This window comes from Mastigoproctus giganteus, chromosome 10 (assembly GCF_048544385.1).
Source record: "Mastigoproctus giganteus isolate SK-2022 chromosome 10, ASM4854438v1, whole genome shotgun sequence".
Classification (NCBI taxonomy): domain Eukaryota; kingdom Metazoa; phylum Arthropoda; class Arachnida; order Uropygi; family Thelyphonidae; genus Mastigoproctus; species Mastigoproctus giganteus.
The window spans coordinates 64,234,417-64,248,182 of NC_143584.1; positions in this window are offsets into that span (position 1 = coordinate 64,234,417).

Sequence of the window (13,766 nt, forward strand, 5' to 3'; positions counted from 1 at the left end):
CTAATCTGAATATATCGGCAGCATGCACCTTTTGACCAGAAACTATAGCACTGCAATTTGAAAGTATATTTTATTTGCAAATTTTATAAGGAAAACGATGGCTCATTGCTCGTCGTTACGGGATATCATTGAATTTTGACTGTATACATTGCTATTTACAGGTCTAGGCACATGCCTAGTTTGCCTAGGACTAAGATAGGTCCTGCCCGGATGCAATTAAATACTTGGATTTGATTAAAATCGCTAAACAAGACATAGACTGACAACTTCCAAATTGTGACAAATACCTGGACATGACTAAGCCACTGAGGGAACTTGGTTTCCCAACCGTGACCTGCACATCTTCAATTGTGACAGTTAATTAGACTAGACTAGACCACAGAAAAGGACCTTCCCTCTAGACCATGGCTTGTGCGCCAAGTGGCGATCAATACCAGACTCTCTTGCCTGGTATCTTTTGACTCCCATTCCCTTGCTCCACTCGACTAGTGAAGTTTACTCCACCAAATAATTTTAAGAACGCTTTCCTCTACGCCTCAATATTTCTTGCTATTTCCGCTCCACTTGACTTTCATATTCTCCAATCTTGACTAATAATATCCCCACACTCTACCCTTTAATTTTTTTTTTTTATTAACATGGTCTCTGTCCAGGAAGCTCAGACGACCCTAGCGGTGACTAGACCAGAGAAGCAATCTCTACTGCCTGGCTCACCTCCTAGTGGTGTGGTACGGCAACGTGGGGTCCCTGGTGGTCCCTCTTCCAAGTAGTCAGAACCCGACACAAATCTAAATAAACCACACACACACACACACACACACACACACACACACACTCTCTCTCTCTCTCTCTCTCTCTCTCTCTTCTGGCATTTACAGAGTAAAGAGTACTAAAGGCGCAGTTGTGGGATAACACCGGCAGCGCCTCACCTCAAATACTGTGTACACTCCTTAAAGGCCCTCCTTCCTAGGTAGGAGGGGTTCACCCAAACAGGCATCCCTCTACTAACCTGGCCTGGTTCCTTGTGCCGTGGACGGATGCTCCATTGCTCCTTTCTGGTGGGATCCTTCACTAACTAAGTGGCCAGCAGAACAACACTGTTCTGACAATACACTAACCACGCCAGGGGCGTATTCAGGTGTGGGCAGAGAGGGCATGTGCCCCCTTAACCAAAATTTTGAAATTAAAGAAACAGAACTCAGGAGGCATTCTAAAAAAAAAAACTAAAAAGCCTGTTCGCCATGCCCCCCCCCCCCCTTTACGATGTTACATGGACCGGGTTGCCACGCCCCCTTAAGATGATACCTGGATACGCCACTGACTCACGCCCTCTTCTGGCCTTGGCAGTTTTTGCTTCTTCACAGTGACACTTTTACACGGTTTTGTGGGAGACCAATGGTACCGCTAGCACACATACACTTATCTTCTGGCATTTACAGAGTACTGTTTTCTTCACAAGAATACTAATAGCGCAGTTGTGGGGAAACCACCGTTTGTGCCTTATCCCAAACACTATGTAGACGTACACCTGGACGGCCACAAAGTCAGAAAATCTTAGAAGAACCTTACTGTATTTTATGGAATCATAAATATTTCAATACGTGGTGTTTGGAAATTTCTACTATTAGACTGTCTACTCCGTACTGTCGTTCCAGTTGAAAAGCAACGAATGTACAAGTGAATTATATTTGGTTCAGACAGTATTTAACAGATAAGCGTCATCGTCACCACAGAAATTGTTAACGCATTAATGACACATTCAGAGAAATAAAACAGTAAAACTGAATGCCAATGGAAAGCGAAAGAAATAAAAGACATTACTGATATAAAGGATTATTTAATGAACAAAAAAAAAAAAAAAAAAAAAAAAAATAGAAAATGTACTGAAATTTAAATGAAAATTAAAAATAATAATAAATGTAATGAGCAGACGCAACCGAATGGTTGACGAATGAATAGTATAGGCGTTTCAGTTGACCATAGTTAGAACCTATCTGACGGCTAAATATGGTAATGTTCTTGTTACTTTGTCTTGTCAACTCCTATGTGGTCATCTTGTTGTTTAAAGGAATATTTTTATTATTCACTAGCTCAGCGGTTCCCAAACTGGGGTCCGTGGATCCATGGGGATCGTAGACCAGTTCCAGAGGGCCGCGGAACTGGTTAAATTATTCGTTCTATGTATAGCAAATTGATGATAAATAAGATTATTATTATTATTATTATTATATATTTACGTCAAAATAAGAATAAAGTTTCAGCTAGTACACTAACTGAAAACAAATCTGAAATCGATGTGTAATGTATCTGGCTGTCCTGATTATACCTTAAAAGATAGAACCAATTAAAAAAAAAATAAATAAATAAAATGGAAATGAGCAAAACTGGAACTGTTCAGAAAATGGAATGATGCGTATTAAGGATCAAATATTTACTAAAGCAGATTTGATGCTAATAATTGTGGCTTCTGCATTCAGTAAATATTTAAATGGTAATGAATCTCTTTAAACTCGAATTTGTGGACACCGCTAACACACACACACACACACACACACACACACACACACACACACACACACACACACACACACACACACACACACACACAATTCCCTTTTTTTTTTTTTTTTTTTTTTGGCGCCTCCGTAGCCAGGTGGGAAGGAACAGTAGTGCGTAGCACATGCTTCTTGATTAGACCGGGGTTCGAGCCCGTCACCCCCAAATACGGAGGATGCGGAAAGGTCAGGGAATGACCACCGCATATCCCGGAGCAATATGGCCTTAGTTGCCAATGCTCCTAAAAACCAAATAACAACAACAAACACAATTCTTTAGTTTCTGTTCGAGTTTGCATAAAGCAAATGATTATCGCGAACACCGAAAATGTTATTGCAAGTATTTACTACTTGATGAAACAGTTGACATGCGATATGGTTTAGTTCTTCGATTTGTATTTCATGTGATTTTTTTATTATATTTATTATTATTTTATTTATTTATGTTGTATATATTTTTTGTCTACAGATATTACGTTATTCTTTTAGCCACTTGCACGGCCTTACGATAGTTAAGCTATAAATGACGAAATGCAATTGCTTAAATACTGTTGATTCCTAGTAGTAAATTAATAAGAGGAGTTTACCTCAATATAGTACGTGGAACACTTCCGTATGATACCCTCCAGAAATTAAAACGGAAAAAACGAAAAAATCGACAACTTACCGGTACATTAAAGTAAAATATAAATAATTAAAGTAAATTATAAATAATTAAATAATCAATTTAACACAATTCAAAATCAATTCAAAACAATTAAAATTCAAATTAACGCAATTAAAAGAATCTAACGAAAATATTCAAAACGATTTTTGAATTCAAAACTGTTGATTCCTGTAATTATTAAAATGCAGTCATTGTTTCAAAACGATTTCCTTTAAAACTGTATTTAATAGTAAATATTTACTAAAGCAAATTGGATGCTAATAATTGTGGCTTCTGCATTCAGTAAATATTTAAATGGTAACGAATCTCTTTAAATATTTGGAAAAAAAACACTGAGCTCAGTATATGCTAATTACATAATCAAAACTTTTACGTGTCCATTATAGTATCCAATAGGCACTCGAAAACTAGTGAACATTAAAAAAAAAAAAAAAACATTTTTGCAGCAGAATAAGCCACATACTAATTCGATTGAAGTGACGATAAATGTGTCGGTGTTTAACAGTCACGTTAATCGGAAAAAGGGAGATCTAGAAACCATATTACTAGTGTGTACGGCTTGTGCTGAAAGCTGTTGGGAAATATGCCAGTGCTCCGTACATTCGTTATCCAACAGATTCTGTTTATTGTAATAACAACAGTTATTTATTTTGCCGCTTGAGCTGGTTGAGTCGCGCTAGCAATAGGTTGTCACCCCCAACCCCTCTCCTCATCAGACGGAACGTGTTTGCTGGGTCAGAGCATACGTAGGGTGCCGGTTTCGCTCGTGCTTGCTCCATATCTCCGACCATCGCCGCAGGTGGGTCAGCTTAGACCAATAGGCGTTGACTGTGGTTAGTCAATCACAACTGATTGGTAGGGTGTCCGATCTGCCCACAGGACTTGCACAGTGTAGGGGTTCTAATTTGACAAAAGACGGACACCTTATACTGTGAACAGAGGAATATTTTTCCTGTTAATGCGCGCCGTAGTTGTGGCTGAGGTCATAGGCTTCGAAACCTTTTGGAGACAGATGCATTTGCCATTTTTGGTAATGATTTGCGTGCTATCTCGCAAGCAAATATGGCTGCCACATTTCAGAAGATTTTCAAGGTTCCATGTCTTAACTTGTTTGACTGCTTTTTTAATGTTAATAGACTGAGAAAGATGACAGCTTTTATTATTATCATGAGGTAATAATGAGACAAGCGATCTGTAATAATTTGTGGGATGGTTATTGCCATTTGAGGGTTCAGCATTTTTTCATTCATTTATTTATTTTATTATTATTATTATTTATTTTTTTGGAGGTAGTCTCAGCTTGATGGAAATGAAATATGATAAATCAAGCTGGTTGATAAGTCAAGTAATGTACAAGTGTTATCAATTTTAGTATGCTTATTATTTATCATATGTTGCCATCTTAACATATGATAAACAAGAGGTTTGTATTTAGGTACATAGGAATCATCGTTTAATCTCTATTAGCGCAATCACATTTTTCACAGTAGAAAAGTAATCTCGGTTCGAATCCTTATTTTTTCCCTTCCCTTTCCTAGTATTTGAGAACTGTGCTACGAGCACATGAATTTTATAGCCTTTCTTTGTAGCGTGTAAGTTAATATTGCATATCAAGTATTGTGATATACAATAGTTGCCTTAAACTTTTGCTATTAGTTTCTGCACTTCACAAATATCATAATCAATATTTTGGCGATAAAGGCTTCGTGTATATGCAGTTTTGGAGATTCTAAAGGTATTATAAAAAAAAATTTAATTTTCTGTTTATACTCCAGGATTCTGTCTATCTGTCACAAGATAGACAGAATACAACAAACAGTACCGTATTCAGCGGTCACGGGCTTGAACCCAGGTCACTCAAGGCACGTGTACTTATGCACCCGCGCGCCTGACCACTAGGCTACGGCGGCCTCATATATGTAAGCAGCTTAGCAGTTACGGCCATTAATTACAAGAAATAGCCGAAATTATATACCGAAACAGCTGTTTTGGCTTAAGATCAAATAATAAATACTGTATTTTTGTTATATTACTATTAGATTTTTGATTCTAGAGAAAGTATCTTTTATATACTTTCTTTAAAAAAATGCCACAGATAACTAGAGCTATTGGCCTTTGTAATGTTTGCTGCATGTTGCTTACGCTGGCTAACTCTTGTGAATTGATAACTATGCCCTGATATTTCACAATTTCAATTATAAATACAGGACTTTCAAAATCGATCATCAAAGGCTGCTGCCAAAGAATGGGGAAAGTATTTCCCCAATTTGATTTTGAAGTATTCAGATGTTTTTGGAAGAACTGTCTCCATTAGAAAGTTAACAAGAAAACATTTAAGGAAAACACCTTACCATATTCTTATTCGTTGGAGGGGGGAGAAACAACTGAGAAAGCTGCCATGCTTAACCATAAATGAGTATGGAAAAATGATCTTACTAAAATTATTATTTCTTAGTGTTAAAATATCTAGCAACATGGAAAATAATGTGTTAATATTAACGAGGTAAAGTTTAAAGTAAATAATTTAACAAAGCTTTGGGAAATTTGTTTATTTAAATTTATCTTTGCTTTTAAAAAGCAAATTCATTCAAATAATAAAGATATAAATTTCATGTATGAATGTTTAAGGATGCTTATTTTAGAAATTCTAATACGACCATATAATTACCAAGTAGATTCTTGATAGATGCATGTTTGTATGTTTGTATGTTTTTTTATTCATCAGTATTAAAATATGACACATGCCCTCTCCCCGCATCACATTAAATCTTAACTATGTCTATTTCACTTTTGCATCTCACATATTGTCGACATCTTTCAGTTCGGTCTTCACAGTGCCTACTAATTCACTGATAATGCTCCAGAAAGGACCGAAACCAGGGTCTTCAGTAGGCTTGCCAACCCTGAACTAAGTTTAGGTTGACAGTTTGATGGTTTTTATTGGCATCCTCTGTTTCTACCTGGTGCTTCAAGACATGTCTGTCTCTTTCGCCCTCGTGGTAAGCACAGTTTGCTTAATCACACCTGGGTGGAAAAGACCTGAGTTCGAATCGCATCGATGATGGTAGGAATTTATGGGTTTTTTTCATAACGCGGCTCAGTTAGTCGGTCTCAGGATAGGGTAGCATGTTTTATTTTATTTTCCTCTCCACAAATTCTAGTTTTTTGTCCATCAAAAAGGAAATTGACCACGGAACACAGGCAATATTTACATATTTCATAATATGTATGGCCTAAAACCGTACAACAACCAACCTATTTCTTTCCATTCTACCAACTTTTTGCTTTCGTCTACTGTTTGTCAGAGGCTTTTTTTTTTATTCTAAAATTAAAACCCAATTCTGGGGTAGGGCATACACTTTAACTAAAAAGCAATATACTCTCCATTAGAGCAGCACCTTTTTATTTAGAGTAGTAGAATAGATGCACAGTTTGCTATTAAGCTATGCGTGATGTGCAAAATTAAATGTAAATTCACTGGAGATTGCGTAGATGAACTTGAAATATTACTTTCGCTTCAGTTTCCAATATTTATGTCGTCCCTCTTTTTATTGTAGAAATTAACACTTTGTGGATAGAGGAATACTGCAAGCACGTTGTCTGCTCTGAAAGTTCTGCAAATTATCCAATAGATTTTAAACGTTCCGCATTGCATAGTACGATGTAATCGCAATATAAATATTTCTGTTTACATGTTTAAATGTAGTAATACTTCCTTCATCAGGACACGTAGTATAGAGTAGCTACTTGATTTGCTACACCTCTTTTCATAAAATTTAGAGCTCATTCAGATAGACAGATAGCTGTTTCTTACTATCTGTGTTTTCCTCATCTAATAACCAGATTCATGGTCGAACAGGAACGGTTAGTTCGTTACTCTAACTAACTGATATAATAGCAGATGAAATATCGTGTACTCAATTTTTTTTTTCTATTTTGCCTATCCAACCTTCAGTTTTAGTTATACAAAAATTGCAGTCGTTGACATTATTTGTTGGTACCCTCCACACTATGAGAACAGCGAACGACAGCACTACTTTGCTTTTTTTAAATCAGCATACATGATTAAGTAAGCGCAGGATACATGAGGAGCCTACTTCTTGTCCTGACCTTTTCAGCAAATATAAAATCCATATACTTTCTTTAATAGGGCACTTTATACTATCTGTGAGATTTAATTGTATAATTACCCCACACGCCGTAGGCAAGTTGGGAAACGTGAGGGTGCAGTAGTACGCTCGTTTGAGCTGACCGTACTCTAGTTCACGTGACTCCTAAATACGATGCTCTTCTTATTCTCTATCTTGTGATTCTATAAACAGAAATCTCTTTTTATTGATGTGTAAACGGCTTTGGCGGCGCCTTCTAAATTTCGGACGCTAGTAAAATCAGATTTTCACGATTTTGTCACGCGGAAATGACGTCATTTCCGTTTCATAAAAAAAAGTCGGGAGAGGAGATCGCGCAAAGGATCATGGGAGGTGGTCTTGGATGTGCTCACAGCTACCACAAACCAGCTGGTGGCGGAAAACCGCTTATGATTTGGGGCATACCACCTAGGTGACTTTGGGCTAACCATTGCATTGCCACCAGTGGCAGAAACCTTTTGGTAACCACAGAAATGGATATCTTGAGGGCAGTGATCTTGGGTGTACTCAGAGCTGGCATAAACCAGCTCTGAGCACATCCAAGATCATTACATTACATACGCTTCAACCTTACCAGTTGAAGAGCGTGTTCATTACGTTACATACGCTTCAGCCTTACCAGTTGAAGAGCGTGTAATGTAGGTGTTATAGTACCCGTCTGTATTACTGAAGCGGTTGTATATTTCCATCAAGAGGCGAATCGTAAAACGTTTTTCTGCAACCAGTTGGGGGCGGTCAAGAATATTTGAATCGGTTCGTGATTGGGAGATAACACTCCAAATTACATGTATGAGTAGAATACATTGGTCATTTGGCTTGTCATTGGTCATTCTCATTAAGTTGCAGAAGTCCTCGTTGGTCATCAAGTTTTTGCGTTTCTTTGCGCTGAGTCCGTTCAGCTTGGCGAGCTTTAGATCCTCGTTCATCTCGCTGTTTGGATGGTTTGTAAAAGTTTCGAAAGGGTCTTCTTGCAGTCACGTTACAAGGCTGTGCAGGCCTAGTGGTTTGTGCGGGCAACGTGGAGTTCCACCAGCGGCCAGGACACACAACAGAACCTAACGCAATATGTCATATACAACACACAACACTTTTCTGGCATTTACAGTAGTACTGTATTCCTTCACAGTGAACATATGGCGCAGATGTGAGAAACCACAGGCGGCGACTGCTCCTAATACTATTCACACTATATGCAGGCCATTACTGCATGTTTCGTCAGGGTCAAACGTCGTCGTTGTCTTGACACAGCGTCTTACATATTTCAATCGTTTTGCGAATGTCGAAGTCCGATTCATACAATTTACGATCTGTTATGAGCTCTTCATTGTCGTGGTAGATATTGACATATTTCATCTCTGACAGTATTTCGGTTTCCTCATTGCGAAATGGAATGTGCAGCGTTAACATCTCGCGCTTGTACTTGTTGAGATCCTGAGCCAAGTCATAGTTTCGATAGCGTATTATACGTGGATACTGTCGTTTCTTGCAGATCTCATAGCGCTGCATGTGTAATTTGCGACAAAGCATGACAGAGTAACATGATCCAACATGATAGTATGTTTGTAACGATACAAATACTTGTATTGTTGCAATCATAGTATTCAACAAATGGCTACAATCAAATGGGTAATTAGGCTATTGGCCTAACCTCTTCCAAATGTTGATTCGGCAGAATAAGCAGCGGGTGTGTGTATCCTATTGATCACTAACATTGACTCTGTAGAGTAAGTAGCGGGCGTGAGCATAAATTACATCGTCCATGATTTCAGTTCTAGCTGTTCGAAATTTAGTAGATGTCATCAAAGATGTTTACACATAAAACATCTTTTGTGCGTACAGGGTACACACGCGATTTTTTTTTTTTTTTTTACAACAAAAGCTATCTGGTGAATCGATGTGGCATTTTAAACGCACGTTCAACTTCAATTTACACCAAAAATATAAAAATAGCATGGGTTTACGAATATATGACAATGGTAACTCACACACGTATACCACCCACCGATTGATCTGTCTCACATGCAGAAAGCAGTTGGGTATAGAATAGTTTGGAAACTTATCACTGCAGCAAGATCCAGAAAATTCTTGGCGAAAACTTCTCAATTAGCAGTCCAAATAATATGAACAGATAGATCAACCTCTATGACTAGATTTCTAGGTTTTAACCAAAACCTATTAAAATATTTTTCATTGTTGTTCAGTGTAGTAGCCTGCTCTTAGCCAAGTACTCAACCACGAGGGTACTTTAGTACATTTGGTTCAACGTGACTCATGTGACTACTAAATACGGCGATATACTTGTATTCTCTCTATATTGCGAACTGTGATTCTACGGCCGATTCCGTAGTATGAAGAATAAATTTATTTATTTAGGAGGGTTGCTCGAAAATGAAAGTTACGTAGATAGAGTTTTCTTATATATATATATATATATATATATATATAACAAATATATATGTTTCTGTTGCCCTTATTCAGTTTTACTATTATTATTATCAATAGTTTCATGATTTAGATGTTCTATTTTAGCAGGGTATAGTTGCTAGATAGCCAATAACTACACACTGCTAAAAGACCGACAGCCCAACTATGTTCGAGTCCGATAGCTGGACTTCATTTAAATCGATTGGGCTCCGTTAGAACAAAAAGCATAATAAAACGCAATAAACTTAAATAAAAATGAACCGGTAATGTAGTATTTTTTTTTAACTGATTAAGGAAAAAATAAATAAATATTCAAAGATTTTCATTTCTGAAAACATACTGTGTATTATCTTATGGAGCTTTGCTCGCATTTACGTCGTTGAGCCACGCCGATAACTCGAAGTGACTCGACAATGTGACATTGAGTCTTCCTAGGGGAAGAATAAGAAAGATATAAATTGTTTCACGAATGCTGTTCATCTAACAGCATTTTAAGTGTACTACAATTTGTCGACTCCTAATTAATATTGTTCCTCATATCAATCTAAAAATTTCCAAGAGGATAATAACAGGATGGGATATGCTGAACTATTTCCGCTTGGGATGTTGAAACAGTTGAGATGCACAAACAACGAGTTAAAAAAAAAAAAAAAAAGCATAAACGTGCGCCCCGTAACCGTAAGTGTACTATATCTATAGAAGTGCGTGTTCACGAGCCGATTTGCATATTTTGTGAGCCGAAAATCCCGGATAAATTCACAGGGGAAACAATCTCTCCTGCGCACGACATCGGCTAACTACAGTCTCGAATATACTCTAGAAAATTTTCCAGCCGTTCACGAGGATCGAATGATAGTGACAGATAGCGATGTATCGTACTAACTAGGCAGCCAAGGAGAGGGAGCCTAGCCGGCATGATACATCCCTTACGGTACTATCAGATCCAGAAATATTGGCACTTCCATACAGCAGATCAAGATGAATCTGTCCCAATTGTGGATTCAAGGAATATGCCCAAACTGTGCTACTACGTCCTCCTTACTACCCGAGCCAGCTCACTCCAAAACGTGTGAGTTATGGAAGAAAGGAAGAGGGGGAAAAAGCTTGCAATCTAACAAATAACATATGAGAGGCCAGAAAACAAATTATTCGAACTGCTAAATGTACACCTACGTATGCCAGAGCTACAGGAAACTTTCAATCTGCGGTCACAATGTGCCAGTCCTTTCAGGCACATCAATTATCATCAACTAGATCCCCTGTTCACTTTGACTCCAAACAACACTTGAGTCACAATCTCAGCGGATGATTTTCAAATACTGTATGACTAAATCAATAGTGACGGAAACCGCTAGCCACAACTCCCTTCCAAACGGAATGCCCATTTTTCGACGAGAGGGATTTAAATTTTGCTGCTCTGGAATTTCATGTACATGATGAAAATGGATCCTGGAAGCTATCTGCCTTTAATAGAGATAAAAGGCATAAGCAAAAAATTTCAAAGAAACAGTCAGGTTTCCGTCCTCTACTCAGAAACCCAAGTAATGCTAAGCGTCTTTCAATAGAATCGTGGAAGTTTGCTGTCAGTTTGGAGCGCCACTGATGATCTACATGATCAAACTGATTGACTTAAAGAGCAGCTGCATAACTGGATTATTTATATTCTCCACATCCCCCAAGGTGTTTCTCCACCTGATTCACCCTACCTAGACTGTATTCTCCTTATGGTACATTAATTTTCTGTTTATACTCCGGGTTGATCACTTATGTCAAAGGAGATCGGAAGATAAAGCATTTCCCAGTTACATGCTGCTCGTGCTTTAGAAAACTCATATAAAAGCCCACCCACCATAGCTGAGTAATCAAGCGGGAGTGCACAGAAGAACACGAGTTTGAGTGAACATCACTAAATCCGGTGATGTTCTTGTACTCCCGATCTTTTGAACTATTTTTGACCTTATGTTGTCACCTCGAGTACAAACAGAAAATGTATTTATTTATATCGATTTATTAATAAATTTTATTTATTTATACCGATGGCTCAAAAGAGAGAATGTGGATGTTGCGGCAGTTTCTTCCGCTTCCTCCATGTCAATATCTCTTCCGACAGAATGCTGTACCTGCAGTGCAGAACTGTAATCAAATTAGCTCTACACAATGTATGCAATCGCCATTTTGTACAAACTTGAATATGAAAGAAATTGCATATTAGGAATTTCTAATATGCAATCTCTCTTCCTCGCATCCCATTCCGAAACGGATTCTACCTTTATTTTGCCACCTCGTTTTGCTGGTGGCATAACAAAGTTTTATTAGTACCTATAGTACTAATAAAACTTTTACTGGTACCTAGTCATGTAAGCATTCCGGGAAATAAAACAACCTGACTACAAAAACTCCTAAAAGCAGCGTGCAGAGCTAACTGGTGTCAAGTATGCCAAGCTCAAATCAATAATCAACAGATAAAGCCTGACCGCAATTATAGGTTTGTTGTTTTAGACGAAACAAGGGAGAAGTAGTTTCGGCGAGATTTCGCATCGGACATTCACATCTGACACTTTTTTTTTGAGAGTTTTAATTTATGGAAGAAAGTCATCCTGATTACACTTTCTGTCAAACACAACCGAGAGTCAAGGATCAGCCATCCTTACTGACGTAGCCGAATATCGGAAAAAACAAACTTTAGATCACTGTTTAACTCGTAGGAACCGTTGAGCCTTTCATAAATATTTGAATGTGATGCAAAATATATCGAACTATATAATATTCTCTGATCATCACATGTCTATGGAAATTTATTAGTCATAAACATTCATGAATAACCACAATTTGGCTCAAGATATCTTTTCACTAATAAACTTCTATTGAAAAACAACCTGTTTTGTTGTTTTAACACAAAAACTCGAATGAATATTGAATTCATTGAATATAATGAATAACTTGTACGAGATGCAAAAACTCTGTAGCATCATCTATGAGACAAGAAATATACAGAATGCTGTTTCTATATTTTGTGCCGAGTAATATAAAATGCGATTAATTTTGTCACTTGTGATTAAGTTCCGACACTTCTTAATAATTCAGAATATCTGCCAGTTTAATATAAATGAGAATATTTTTAAGTGTGTGATTTTTCACAGTTTTTTCTCTACAAAGCTATTCGTGCATAATTTTCTGTTTACGGTACTCTACTAGTGTCCAGATTTCGTGTGTTATATTTTCCATCCCAACGTTAGTAACGTAAACTAGAAATCAGCCGGGCTGCTTTACAGTGAATATAAACAGAGACGTCTAGAGTATAAAAAATAAAAATAACCTCTTCCTGAGATTTTCGTGGGCAATTATTCTTAACACAGCAAGCATGAATTAAGTACATTTTGTTTTATTAGGAGAGAGAGAGAGAGAGAGAGAGAGAGAGAGAGAGAGAGAGAGAGAGAGAGAGAGAGAGAGAGAGAGAGAAAATACAGTTATCTATATCCACTGTCCAAAATATCTTCAGAACACTCAATTCCCCCGCAAGGACCACCAAGAGCTTGTAATATTTCTGTCATTCCCTCACTGCTAATAACAACGTAGCTGATAATTTCTACCATCCTCTTTCTGTCCTGAAGAAAATTAGGCCATGCGAGGTGGCGTCGCTCGTCACCTTCCACGACAAGAAGAGACCCCCTTCCTGTCTAAATCCGTTCTGATGCATCAGTGCTGTTCATTAGCCGTCCAAGGCTGGCAGAAAGTTGGTCCGTTCGTCCAGAGCGCTTTGGTGATAATCCTGGAAGAGGGCACAGAAAAAAATGCATTTGTTAAAAGTAACGGTAGAGGGCTTTGCTTTACTGCTGCTCCCAAGAGTCCCATTCGGGTGGTTGAATTAGGCAAGAGGTTGGACCGATGCCAGAGTGTTGGAATTGTCAGAAAAACAGCTACTGGAGTCTCCGACCTTTTTGGTATAACTCAACAATACCAGTATCTTAAAAA